This window comes from Schistocerca americana, chromosome 11 (genome assembly GCF_021461395.2).
Source record: "Schistocerca americana isolate TAMUIC-IGC-003095 chromosome 11, iqSchAmer2.1, whole genome shotgun sequence".
Taxonomy (NCBI): domain Eukaryota; kingdom Metazoa; phylum Arthropoda; class Insecta; order Orthoptera; family Acrididae; genus Schistocerca; species Schistocerca americana.
The window spans coordinates 131,462,508-131,475,320 of NC_060129.1; the positions used below are offsets into that span (position 1 = coordinate 131,462,508).

A 12,813-nucleotide genomic window follows, 5' to 3' on the forward strand; every position below is an offset into this window, starting at 1 on the left:
CCACATTGTGCACGATGAGCTCCAGTTTCACAAAGTATCTGCAAGATGGGTGCCTCGGCAGCTGACTCCTAAAATGAGAGAACGACGTGTTGATGCTTGTGAAGAACTTCTTCACTGCTTTGTACGATAAGGTGATGGCTTCCTTGCAAGAATCGTTACTGGGGACGAAATCTGGGTCCACTTACACCAACCGGAAACGAAGAGAGCGAGCAAGGAATGGTGCCATTCCTCATCACCGAAACCAAAGAAGTTTCGAACAGAACCATCAGCAGGGAAGGTTATGCTGACTCTCTTTTGGGACGAGAAAGGAGTCATTATGAAGCATTACATGCCTAGAGGGACCACTGTCACCAGTGCATCGTCCACAGCTCTCCTAAAAAATCATCTGCGGCCTGCAATCAAATCAAAGCGACGTGGATTGCTGTCAGCAGGTGTCCTTTTGTAACATGACAATGCAAGGCCCCACACTGCCCGTACAACAGTTGCAACAATCACAGACCTGCATTTTGAGAGTCTTCCTCCTTCACCATACTCACCAGACCCTGCCCCAAGTTATTTCCATATGTTTGGACCACTCAAAGACGCAATGGGAGGAAAGAAGTTCCGTTCTGATGAAGAGGTACGCCACGCGGTCCGTGAGTGGTTGTACTGACTACCAAAAGAAACTTTTTCTAAAAGAATTTATGCACTTTGTAAGCGCTGAAGGACTTGCATTGAGCGTGGGGGAGATTATGTTGAAAAGTGATACAGCTTTGTATCACTTCTGCACAGTAAATAATATTTAAGAAAATATTTCAGGTTTCCATTTGACTCATCCACTTAGGTGCATTGTGCTGCCACCTACTGTCAGGTACATATCAGCGACCTCAGTAGTCGTTAGACATCGTGAGAGAGCAGGATGGGGCGCTCTGTGCCACACACGGACTTCGAACGTGGTCAGGTGATTGGGTGTCACTTGTGTCATACATGTGTACGCGAGATTTCCACACTCCTAAACATCCCTTGGTCCACTGTTTCCCATGTGACAGTGAAGTGGAAACGTGAAGGGACACGTACAGCACAAAGGCGTACAGGCCGACCTCGTCTGTTGACTGACAGAGACCGCCGACACTTGAAGCGGGTCGTAATGTGTAATAGGCAGACATCTATCCAGACCACCACACAAAAATTCTAAACTGCATCAGGATCCACTGGAAGTACTATGAGCGTTAGGGGGGAGGTGAGAAAACTTGGAATTCATGATCGAGTGGCTGCTCTTAAGCTACACATCACGCTGGTAAATGCCAAACGACGCTTCGCTTAGTGTAAGGAGGGTAAATAATGGTCGACTGAAGAGTGGAAGAACGTTGCATGGAGTGACTAATCACGATCCGATGGCAGGGTGTGGGTATGGCGAATGCCGGGCCTGACCGACAGACATCGATACCTCATCTCAGTGCAGCACTTCGTGAAGAATGAGCTGCCATTCCCCAGCACCTGATTGGACGTGGAAGATGTCATCAAGGCTAAGGGAGGAGGACCTACAGTTCCAGCATTACGATGGGGGGCGCCACGAACTTGTAAGACGTTTTCAGCCAGGTGTACTGATACTTTTAATCACATAGTGTACTGTGCATAAAATTATATGAAAGTTTTCAGAAAAGCAGCCAAGATATTATTGGCCTGAGCTAAATTAGAAAAATAATACTGGTATCGACGACTACTGTCGAGGAAAAGTAATGCCAGAGGAGGATGTCGCGTTACAAGGTGCACTGTAGAATGAATTTCAGAATTCTAAGAGGGCGGAGACTACTTGTTTTTGTACCTGTTGTGTGCAATAGCGTAAGTCAGACGTGTCGTTTCTGAGGAAGGCCGAGGAAAGAACGACTCGCTCGCAAAGCAACGTTCTGCCGTAGCACTTGTCGAGTCGGTTCATTTCCCGGAAGAGAGCTCTACGGAGCGAAGGTAACGCTTCGCGCGTTCCGTCTTTTCCGGCAGTATTCGGAGAACGGGTCACGTGACGCCAGAGCTGCGGTGGCGCCGGCCACCTGTTGCTGGAACAGTTGCTGGCGAGGCGTGGCAGCTGCGAGACGACTCTCACCTCGACCACGGGCCAGGCGTGTGAGTGTGTGCGTGTGCGTACAGCAGGTAGGCGCGTATCACGTCTGCTATCATCGGTCTCTTACACCCAGTTTTCTACATTTCTCTATTTTTTTCAATGATTCGCTGTACAATAAGGCTTGACTTTGGTTTAGGGTGTTAGTCTACAAGTAAAACTAAAGAAAAAAGTTCATATAAATATTGGTCCACAAATGTTGATTTACGGATTTGCGGCTAATAAAAGATTTTGCCTGAAATTTAGCAACTTTACTAATACGAAGCCATCGTAAAACTGTACGAGGTTAAAGTGAAGCAGGATTTCCATTTATTTTGTTATTATTCGTCTGGTGAATCTAATAAAACGTGTCCCATTCACACGTATCTATTGTTTGTTCTACTACATGTCTTTCAGAATTGACAGGGCCAGTTCATTCATACCTTGTAGACCATTTATCCGTAGTTACCTTTCTTTATGTTTGAAAATATGATTACACAACCTTTTCATGGCGTCAGTTGCACGGTTACTCAGCTTTTGAGGTCTCCATTTGGTTGCTTTCTTCATTATACTTCCGAATTTGAGGTGTAAGCTTTTCTTGCACCAGCAGGACTGGAAACTTTCATTCCATATATTCCAGGTTTGGAAGGACTCGTAGCCCTCTTGCATTTTACAAGCTTTTCATCTACAATCACACATTCATCAAGAGAGTACAGCACCATGCAGTTTTTTGTGAGCAGGTCAAAGATATTTCGTACAGGAGTCAATTTATCCCATATTCCTCTGTCGGACATAGTTGACTTATTATCAAGTCTTTGACAGCAACCTGAACCTTTTGTAGAGTCGTTGCAGAACAGAAATATTTATAATCCTGTGCCTCCTCTGTCCATGTATTCCTGTAAATTTACCCTAAGCAGCCTTGTACCTTACACCAAAATTAAAAAAAAAGGTTGAAATCGCTCTGAGCACTATGGGACTTAACATCTGAGGTCATCAGTTCCCTAGAACTTAGAACTACTTAAACCTAACTAAACTAAGGACATCACACACATCCATGCCCGAGGCAGGATTCGAACCTGCGACCGGCGCGGTCGCGCGGTTCCAGACTGAAGCGCCTAGAACCGCTCGGTCACACCAGCCGGCCCACCAAAATACATCACACCAATAAAGGCTTCAATTTCAACTCTGTCTGTCTCTAAAATTAGCAGACATACATGTCACTGCTTCATCCAGTATTTCATCAGTGAAAAGCAACCACCACATCTCCATTTCTGTCTTTTTATCCTTCGCCAATTCCCCTCACACCTGAAAGATGAGATAAAAATATTATATGAAGCCCTCATACGAGGATTAGGAATGTGCTTCATCCATTGTCTGTACCAAAAAATAATTTTAGTATTATTCTGATTTGTATCACTGTCATCCTCACTTTCTTCACTTTGTGTATCGTGTTCACTGCACAATTTAGTGTCTGTGTCTAAACCGTCATCACCTCGTTCTTCTCTAGTCATTTCATTTACCAATGTATAGTTACACATGTGGATCTTCCCTCTCATCCATTGTAGCTGTCGTCTGAAAGAAAAGGTGTGATTGAGCGCGCTGAATATGAGCTAAAATTATATTTGTGTTAGAAAAAGAGGTATCGCGTTACTGTGGGTCCTGCAGACCCAAACAAAACTTACCAAAAATTGCCTCCTTGCTACCGGCGCACAGTGGGGTCAAATCGCAAAAAGATGGCCAAAAGTCGAAAACGTTATAAATTCGGGTGAATGTCAGTACTCGGGGGTTTTCGGGGTCAGAAGCCATCATCATCATCATCTTGGACAGTTTCCAGCCACTGGCTGGGTCTGTCGGGAACACAAGCCTCTCCATCGTGTTCTGTCTTTCCACCATTCCCCCTCTTCCACCTTCGTCCAGTTCTCTCCTCTTCTCGTCACACATTCCTTCACTCCCTTCACCCATCTATCTCTTGGTCTTCCCCTGGGCCTCTTCCCCTCCAGTTGCAGATCAAACATCATCTTTGGAATTCTTCCCTCATCCATTCTCTTCATGTGTCCATACCACTGCAGTCTTGATTTTTCTATCCTGTCCTGTACTGGTTCCTCCTTTAGTCTTTCCCTCACATACACATTCGCAATCTGTCTCGTCTTGTTACACTCAACCTGCTCCTGTGGAACTTCATTTCACTAGCTTGTATTCTACTTTTGTCGCTTTTGTGCATTACCCATGTCTCACTTCCGTATGCCAATATGGGGACAAAGTAGGTTCGGTATATAATTCCCTTGGATTTCTGTGGCACCTCCTTGCTCCAAATAAGCCCCCTAATGCATTTGAAGAACTGCCCTGCTTTTCTGCACCTTTCATTTACTTCCATTGCGTTTCCCCCCTTACTTTCAATCATGCTTCCCAGGTACTTGAAATTCTCTACCACTTGTAGTTTTTCCCCTCCACAAGTTATATCCACATTTGGCCTATTCTTCTTCCTTGTTGTGACAATTATTTCACTTTTCTTTGCAGAGAAATGCATTCCATATTGTGCTGCCGTTGCCTCCCATACATCTAACTGCTCTTGCACCTCCTTCTCGCAATTTCCCCATAACATCAGGTCATCGGCAAAAAGCACTGCTTTCATTTTATGATCTCCAATTGCATCTGATACTTGCTGTAGGATTTCATCCATAACAATAATAAACAATAAAGGCGAAAGTGCACTTCCCTGTCGCAGCCCATTTTCCAGCTTGAACCATGCAGTACGTCCCCTCCCCACTTTCACACAACTCTCACTTCCCTCATACATTTTTCTGACTTTTCGTGTTATCTCTTCATCTATCCCTTTTGCGTTCAGCACATCCCAGAGCTTGTCCCTATAGATACTGTCATACGCCTTCTCAATATCTAAAAAGGCCATGATTAAGTCCTTCCCGTACTCATAGTGCCTTTCCTGCAGTTGCCTTACCGCAAATATGAGGTCCGTTGCTGATCTTCCCGGTCTGAAACCATACTGCTCCTCTTGCAGTCTACTTTCAATACTGCTTCTTATTCTCTTCTCCAGGATCTTTTCATAGATTTTTCCGCAGTGGCATAGCAGGGTGATTCCTCTGTAGTTCTCACATCTCCTTTTATCCCCTTTCTTGAAGATCGGGACTATAATTCCTTTCTTCCAATCCTCAGGAATTCTGTTCTCCTTCCACACCACCCTCAGCACTCTGTATAGCCACTGGGTTCCTACTTCTCCTGCTGCTCGTATCATATCCACTGTTACTTCGTCCCAACCTGGTGCCTTGGCCCTTTCATCCTCTTTATGGCTTCTTCCACTTCATTCCAAGTTAGATCATCAATTTCCCCACTATTATAACCGTCTGCTGCCTTAGGCTCTCCATCGCTGTTAGTTACTTGCCTGACGGCATTCAACAGATCTTCAAAGTACTCCTTCCAAATCTTTTTGAGCTCATGCATTTCCTCCACAACTCTTCCATTATTATCCATGATCCTCAGGCACTCGCTTCTGTCGTTCCTCTTATTTCTTACCATGGTGTAAAGTACTTTTTTGTTCCCTTCACTGTCCTCTTCTAACATTCTTGTCCATTTTTCCATCCACTTCTTCTTCTCCGCCCTTACTATGGTCTGTGCCGCTTTCTTGCTTTCCTTATATTTTACCCTAGCTTCCTCTGTTCGGGTCTGGAACCATTCTCCGAAGGCTCTGTTCTTTCAAAGTACTGCCTCTTTACATATGTTGTTCCACCATGGGGTTTCCTTACTTCTCCTCTTTGTGCTAGTTCTTCCGCACACAGTCTCAGCTGCCTCAACTAGAGCCCTCTTAAAATCTCCCCATTCTTCTTCCACTGTTCTCTGATCTTCCTTTGGCAGCTTCTTCCTGATCAGTGTCTGGTACTGGGTCCTCCGTTCATCCTCTTTCAGCATCCATGTCTTCAACCTTTTCTCCTGTATGTCTGTTGCCCTCCTATCTTTTTTCTCTCTCAGGGTGGCTACCAACAGCCGATGGTCACTGTCTAAGGCCTCAGATGGAATGACCTTAACATCTGTGAGGCTGCTCATCATCTGCCTGTCCACTAGTACATAGTCTACTACTGAAGTTTGGGACCAGTCTCTACTGTACCAAGTTATTTTGTGGCTACTTCTCTTCTTGTACCAGGAATTTGCGATCGCCAGCCCATTCCTCTTGCAGAATTCCAGCAACAATTTTCCTTCTCTATTTCGGTTCCTCCAGCCCTCTGCTCCCATTATCTCCTCGAATCCTTTCCTGTCTGTGCCAACATGTGCATTGAGGTCCCCTATTATAATCTGATTTCCTCCATTTAGCTGCTTTTGCATGCCATCTTCAAATTCCTCCTTCTCCTTTTTTGTACACCCCACCTGTGGGGCATATGCTTGGATGATTTCAATGCTTTTTCCTTTCACTTGTACTCTGGCTTTTATCATTCGATCATTGATACCTTCCACCTCCTCCTGCAGACCCTCTCTGACCACTATTGCCACTCCATTTCTTCCCCTCTCATTTCCTATCCAGTACAGTTTACATCCTTTACTTAGTGGTTTTTCACCAACTCCTCTCCACCTAGTCTCAGCAAGTCCCAAGATATCCAATTTCCTCCTTTCCATCATTTCTACAATTTCTTCGAACTTCCCAGTTAGAGTCCTTACGTTCAAGGTGCCCAGTCGTAAACCATCTCGTAATCCCTTTCCATTGCTTGGTCGGTTTCCTTTAAATCCGTTCCGTGATCCGAGGCATGTTCCCTTTTTGAAAGCAGTTGATTTATCCACTACTGGCTTGCTAGGCCTATCGCAGCTTCACCAGAGCCCCGTTAGCCGTCACGTTTCAGGGTTCCCATAGGGTCTTCCCAGCTACCGTAGCGGTCCTGGGGCACACGAAGTCCCCGCTGTACATCGCCCCTATAGGCAGTCCCCTACTTTGTGCCGTTGCCCATATCCCACGACTTGGTCCGAAGTCAAATTTTGAAATAAAAACAGAATGGCGGATTTAGAATTAATCAATTTTATAGAGAAAATACAACATATATCCATATGTTGTGTAACACAATAAAACATACAACCGGTTGATTGAAAGTTCATAGGTCTTCATCCGAAGGATAAATTGATTCACAATCAGTTGATTGAATTTTAAATCGCTGGAACGTACTGTACTTGCTGGTATACGTGGCGCAACTAACAATGAAACTGCTTCTGGCAACGAGATCGAGTTTTCTCGAGGAAATTCGCGCAAACTTCAAATAAATGGATCGGATATTAATAATGAGCGTAAAAGAACTTCAAAAAATGTTCAAATGTGTGTGAAATCTTACGGGACTTAACTGCTAAGGTCATCAGTCCCTAAGCTTACACACTACTTAACCTACATTATCCTGAGGACAAACACACACACCCATGCCCGAGGGAGGACTCGAACCTCCGCCGGGACCAGCCGCACAGTCCATGACTGCCACGCCATAGACCGCTCGGCTAATCCCGCGCGGAGTAAAAGAAGTATTCCATTGTTTTGGAAAATATAATATCTATATAGGAGGGTAGTTAGATATTTAACCTCGTTACTATTATTCATTCCAAAATATTATTTGAAAAGGGGAAGAGTATATTCATAAAAGTGAATTACGTATTACAGAACTCGAAATACAATGAATACCGCAGATAAATTCAAGGAAAAGAGCAACATTCCGCTTCGTTGATGTACGAAATTCAGCAAACTATGTTGTACGTTGCAAGAGTTAGTACCAATGACGCAGTTGCAGCTAGATGCAGTAAGTTTTAACTTTTTCCATTCAAGAATAGTTCCATCTACAGCATACGATCGGTCAGATCGTTGAACTTTGCAGAGGTTATAAACTTTTCTCCACGTGTTTAAAATTTTACGTTGTAATTTTCCGTTCATTTGGACATAAATGATTCATTTATTGCTATCGCGTTGACTATTATTACTAATATTGTATTGCAATGATTTTCTACTTACTTTCGTCAATTGATTTCATCCTGAATGGAAATCGATTGATTTTTAGAGATTTTGTGCCTGTTTGAATGCAACGTTGAAATATTTGCTCCCCTCCAACTGTTCTACAGCAGCAGGTATAGGGAGAGGCTAGGGGGCTGTGGCGATCGGAATTCGACCTTCGGACCCTTACCCAACCAAACCCGCGACTAGAAATTACCGTAAGGTGAACTTATTTTTTCGACTTCTGCCAGCTTTTTGGTATTTGACCCCACTGTGCGGTGGTTCTGGCAGACCCCCAGACACGTAAAATTTACTCCCAGACATTGAACCTGAACCCGCATTCAGCAATCACGTTTAACAACAGTGAAAGATAAGAAGCTACACGAAATACGGCATCGGTATAGTGCTTCAAATGTAGCGACAACTAATCACCGGCATAGCCCTGGGTCTGCGAAACCCGACAGTAGCTTCCAGTTTTGTAAGACGCGAAATTATTAAGTTAAAAATACGAAAGCGCCAACAGGTAGCGAGTACTGTGTGCCCCTGTCCAGTGTCTCCTGGTGAGGGAGGCTATCTAGATGCTCGCTCCCCGCTTTGTCACCCTCCGATCTCGCGTTCTTACGTCGTGGCTGCGTTGTCACGAAGTGAGTAACACTCGCAGAAATTAAACAACGGGGCGTGTCTGTTGTTGGCGTCCTTTGAAACCGAGAACTGCTGCGGACGTACTGGCAGACGCGGCCGCGAAGTAGGTCGACCTGTAGGTACTGAGGTGTTGATTCCGCGCAGTGAGGGAGAGGCAGAGAACTTTTGCGCTGCTAAACAACTGCCACTTCGTTATGTGAACGCAGCCTTTTCCGAATTTTTCGAGAGAAATAGGCCGAGAAATGTGACTGTGTAGGCAGACGATGGCGAACAAGAAAGTCGTCGAAGCCTCGCCCCGAAACAATCGTGTTTATCGGTGCCGTTTACTTAGCTACTGTCACGCCATTACTCCAGCCAACGTGTGAACAACTTTCCCGCGTCGCAGAAGAGCTGCAGTACACAGAGGTGAAGACAAGCCTGCACTGGAGGAACCGAGCTTCGTCAGGTGGTCGCCACTGGCCGCCTTTGACAGTTTGTGCGTCCACAACGTTCGCAATGGCACTAACAAATGCTCGAGCGTTTTTTACTTCGACATTCTGTAAAAAAAAAAAAATAATTTCCTGCCTTATTGTCTGGCTAGTTGACAACGAAACAGTTATCTTTGCCGTGTAGGATTTCACGGCCGGCGTCTTCAGTAATTAAAACTTTCGGGCTAAGAGGCCGTGGTCCAATAATACACTCCTGGAAATTGAAATAAGAACACCGTGAATTCATTGTCCCAGGAAGGGGAAACTTTATTCCTGGGGTCAGATACATCACATGATCACACTGACAGAACCACAGGCACATAGACACAGGCAACAGAGCATGCACAATGTCGGCACTAGTACAGTGTATATCCACCTTTCGCAGCAATGCAGGCTGCTATTCTCCCATGGAGACGATCGTAGAGATGCTGGATGTAGTCCTGTGGAACGGCTTGCCATGCCATTTCCACCTGGAGCCTCAGTTGGACCAGCGTTCGTGCTGGACGTGCAGACCGCGTGAGACGACGCTTCATCCAGTCCCAAACATGCTCAATGGGGGACAGATCCGGAGATCTTGCTGGCCAGGGTAGTTGACTTACACCTTCTAGAGCACGTTGGGTGGCACGGGATACATGCGGACGTGCATTGTCCTGTTGGAACAGCAAGTTCCCTTGCCGGTCTAGGAATGGTAGAACGATGGGTTCGATGACGGTTTGGATGTACCGTGCACTATTCAGTGTCCCCTCGACGATCACCAGTGGTGTACGGCCAGTGTAGGAGATCGCTCCCTACACCATGATGCCGGGTGTTGGCCCTGTGTGCCTCGGTCGTATGCAGTCCTGATTGTGGCGCTCACCTGCACGGCACCAAACACGCATACGACCATCATTGGCACCAAGGCAGAAGCGACTCTCATCGCTGAAGACGACACGTCTCCATTCGTCCCTCCATTCACGCCTGTCGCGACACCACTGGAGGCGGGCTGCACGATGTTGGGGCGTGAGCGGAAGACGGACTAACGGTGTGCGGGACCGTAGCCCAGCTTCATGGACACGGTTGAGAATGGTCCTCGCCGATACCCCAGGAGCAACAGTGTCCCTAATTTGCTGGGAAGTGGCGGTGCGGTCCCCTACGGCACTGCGTAGGATCCTACGGTCTTGGCGTGCATCCGTGCGTCGCTGCGGTCCGGTCCCAGGTCGACGGGCACGTGCACCTTCCGCCGACCACTGGCGACAACATCGATGTACTGTGGAGACCTCACGCCCCACGTGTTGAGCAATTCGGCGGTACGTCCACCCGGCCTCCCGCATGCCCACTATACGCCCTCGCTCAAACTCCGTCAACTGCACATACGGTTCACGTCCACTCTGTCGCGGCATGCTACCAGTGTTAAAGACTGCGATGGAGCTCCGCATGCCACGGCAAACTGGCTGACACTGACGGCGGCGGTGCACAAATGCTGCGCAGCTAGCGCCATTCGACGGCCAACACCGCGGTTCCTGGTGTGTCCGCTGTGCCGTGCGTGTGATCATTGCTTGTACAGCCCTCTCGCAGTGTCCGGAGCAAGTATGGTGGGTCTGACACACCGGTGTCAATGTGTTCTTTTTTCCATTTCCAGGAGTGTAGAAATACTTCTCCCTGACGTTTCGTTGCCAGCAGTGGGCAACATCATCTGAGGTGAGTTTACGACTGGCTGCTAGGCCGTGGAGGTCCTGTTTATATAGAGCGCGTAGAGGGCGCCACCACTCGTCACGTGTTGTCACAGTAAAACTACGAGTATCTCTGGCTGGCGTCATTACTCTCGATCGAAGGTAATCGATTGTCACATCTTTGGTACAGAGTCGATCGCCATATCTTATCTAGCTTCAAGCCTTCTTCTTTCCTGTTAAAATTATTGTGGTGTTTAAAAATCTCTACAGCCTCTCTGTACATACGTGTGTAATAATGCGATGTCTTAGCTAGCACGCTCGTCTCACTAAATTTTATTTCATGGTCACCCGTTTCAAAAACATGTTCTGCTACAGCCGATTTGTCCGTGTGTCCCAGTCGACAATTCCTTTTATGTTCAGTTAGGCGAGTATTGATACTTCTTTTTGTGGTTCCAATGTAAACCTTCCCACAACTGCACGGAATCTTATAGACACCAGGAGTAGCTAGAGGGTATCGTGCATCTTTCGCCGATCTTAAGCATTCACTAATCTTCTTGGTGGGTCTGAAGATTGTTTCAACTCTGAACTTGGCCAGCACTTTCCCGATACGGTCCGTAATATTGTGGATGAATGGAAGAAAAACTTTCCCCACCGATGGTTGTTGTTGTTGCACGTTTCCGGACATTTTTCTTCTGGGATGGGGTGCTCTATCTATCTCCTTGCCAGCGTACCCATTTTTCTGGAAAGCGGTTCGCAAGTGGTTTAGTATTATCAAGACATTGGTGGCCAGGGCTAATAAAATCTGTGAGCCAGCTTATTTGCAAGAGGAACTACGCGCTCTATATAAACAGGACCTCCACGGCCTAGCAGCCAGTCGTAGACTCACCTCAGATGATGTTGCCCGCAGCTGGCAACGAAACGTCAGGGAGAAGTATTTCTACTATTGGACCACGGCCTCTTAGCCCGGAAGTTTTAATTACTGAGTTATCTTTGCCGTTATTGGTCGTAATTTTGGATGCTGCTGGTAGTTCAAGTAATCCTCCGTACCTAACATGTTGCCACAGGTTTCAAGAATGAATCGCTGACTGCATTACTCCTGGTACACCTCAGGCATAGCAGAAGTATCGCTGAAATTTCGTAATTATACTACTGACCATTAAAATTGCTGCATCACGAAAATGACGTGCTGCAGACTCTGTCAGTCAACAGACGAGGTCGGCCTGTACGCTCTTGTGCTCTAGGTGTCCCTTGACGTTTCCACTTCTCTATCATATCGGAAACAGTGGACCTAGGGATGTTTAGGAGTGTGGAAATCTTGCGTACAGACGTATGACATAAGTGACACCCAATCACCTGACCACCTTCGAAGTCCGTGAGTTCCACAGAGTGCCCCATTCTGCTCTCCTTTACGATGTCTAATGACTACTGAGGTCGCTGATATGGAGCACCTGGCTGTAGGTGGCAGCTCAATGCACTTGACACGTATTTGGGGGTGTCGGGATACTTTTGATCACATAGTGTATATGGTGATCGGTGTTAAGATCACAGGTGTCACACGCTGCAGACATTGACCCTGCGTCGCCTTCATTTGCTAGTAATTTTCGGAATTTTGTGTGACTCTCAATGGCATTAAAAAGCGACGTTATACAGTCCGGTTTGCTGGTGTAGTGAACAGGATAACAACTTAAATAGAGGACATGGTAGGTTCGCATCTTGTCAAGCGCACAATCTATTTTAAATCTAACGAAATGACTTTGGCCTTCATTGTTATTCAATCATTTGATTTAAGCGTAATTTTTTAAGTTCCATTTCTTTGTTACATAATTTTAATCATAATATCAATTTCTACGTTTGCTCCCACTTTTCCTATCATTCTTTCTCCACCTGAAATCTTTATTCATGTGTTTTAATTAATTTTATATGTTAACTTCGACTTTATTTCTTTTGTTTTATCACCTCATTGTTTTCGTCCACATTATTGCATTCTCTATATTTATTTTCGATTTTGCTTGAATATTG

At 45.9% G+C, this 12,813-nt stretch overlaps 1 protein-coding gene across 1 annotated transcript in view; it reads left to right on the forward strand.

Moving 5' to 3' along the window:
• The first annotated feature begins 1,995 nt into the window (after positions 1-1,995).
• LOC124553813 (ankyrin repeat and protein kinase domain-containing protein 1-like) overlaps positions 1,996-12,813 on the forward strand; it is a 97,780-nt gene continuing 86,962 nt past the window's right edge. Inside the window, exon 1 of the mRNA XM_047127797.1 lies at positions 1,996-2,127. The gene's annotated coding sequence lies outside the window, so the exon portion shown is untranslated. The remainder of the gene's footprint in view (positions 2,128-12,813) is intronic.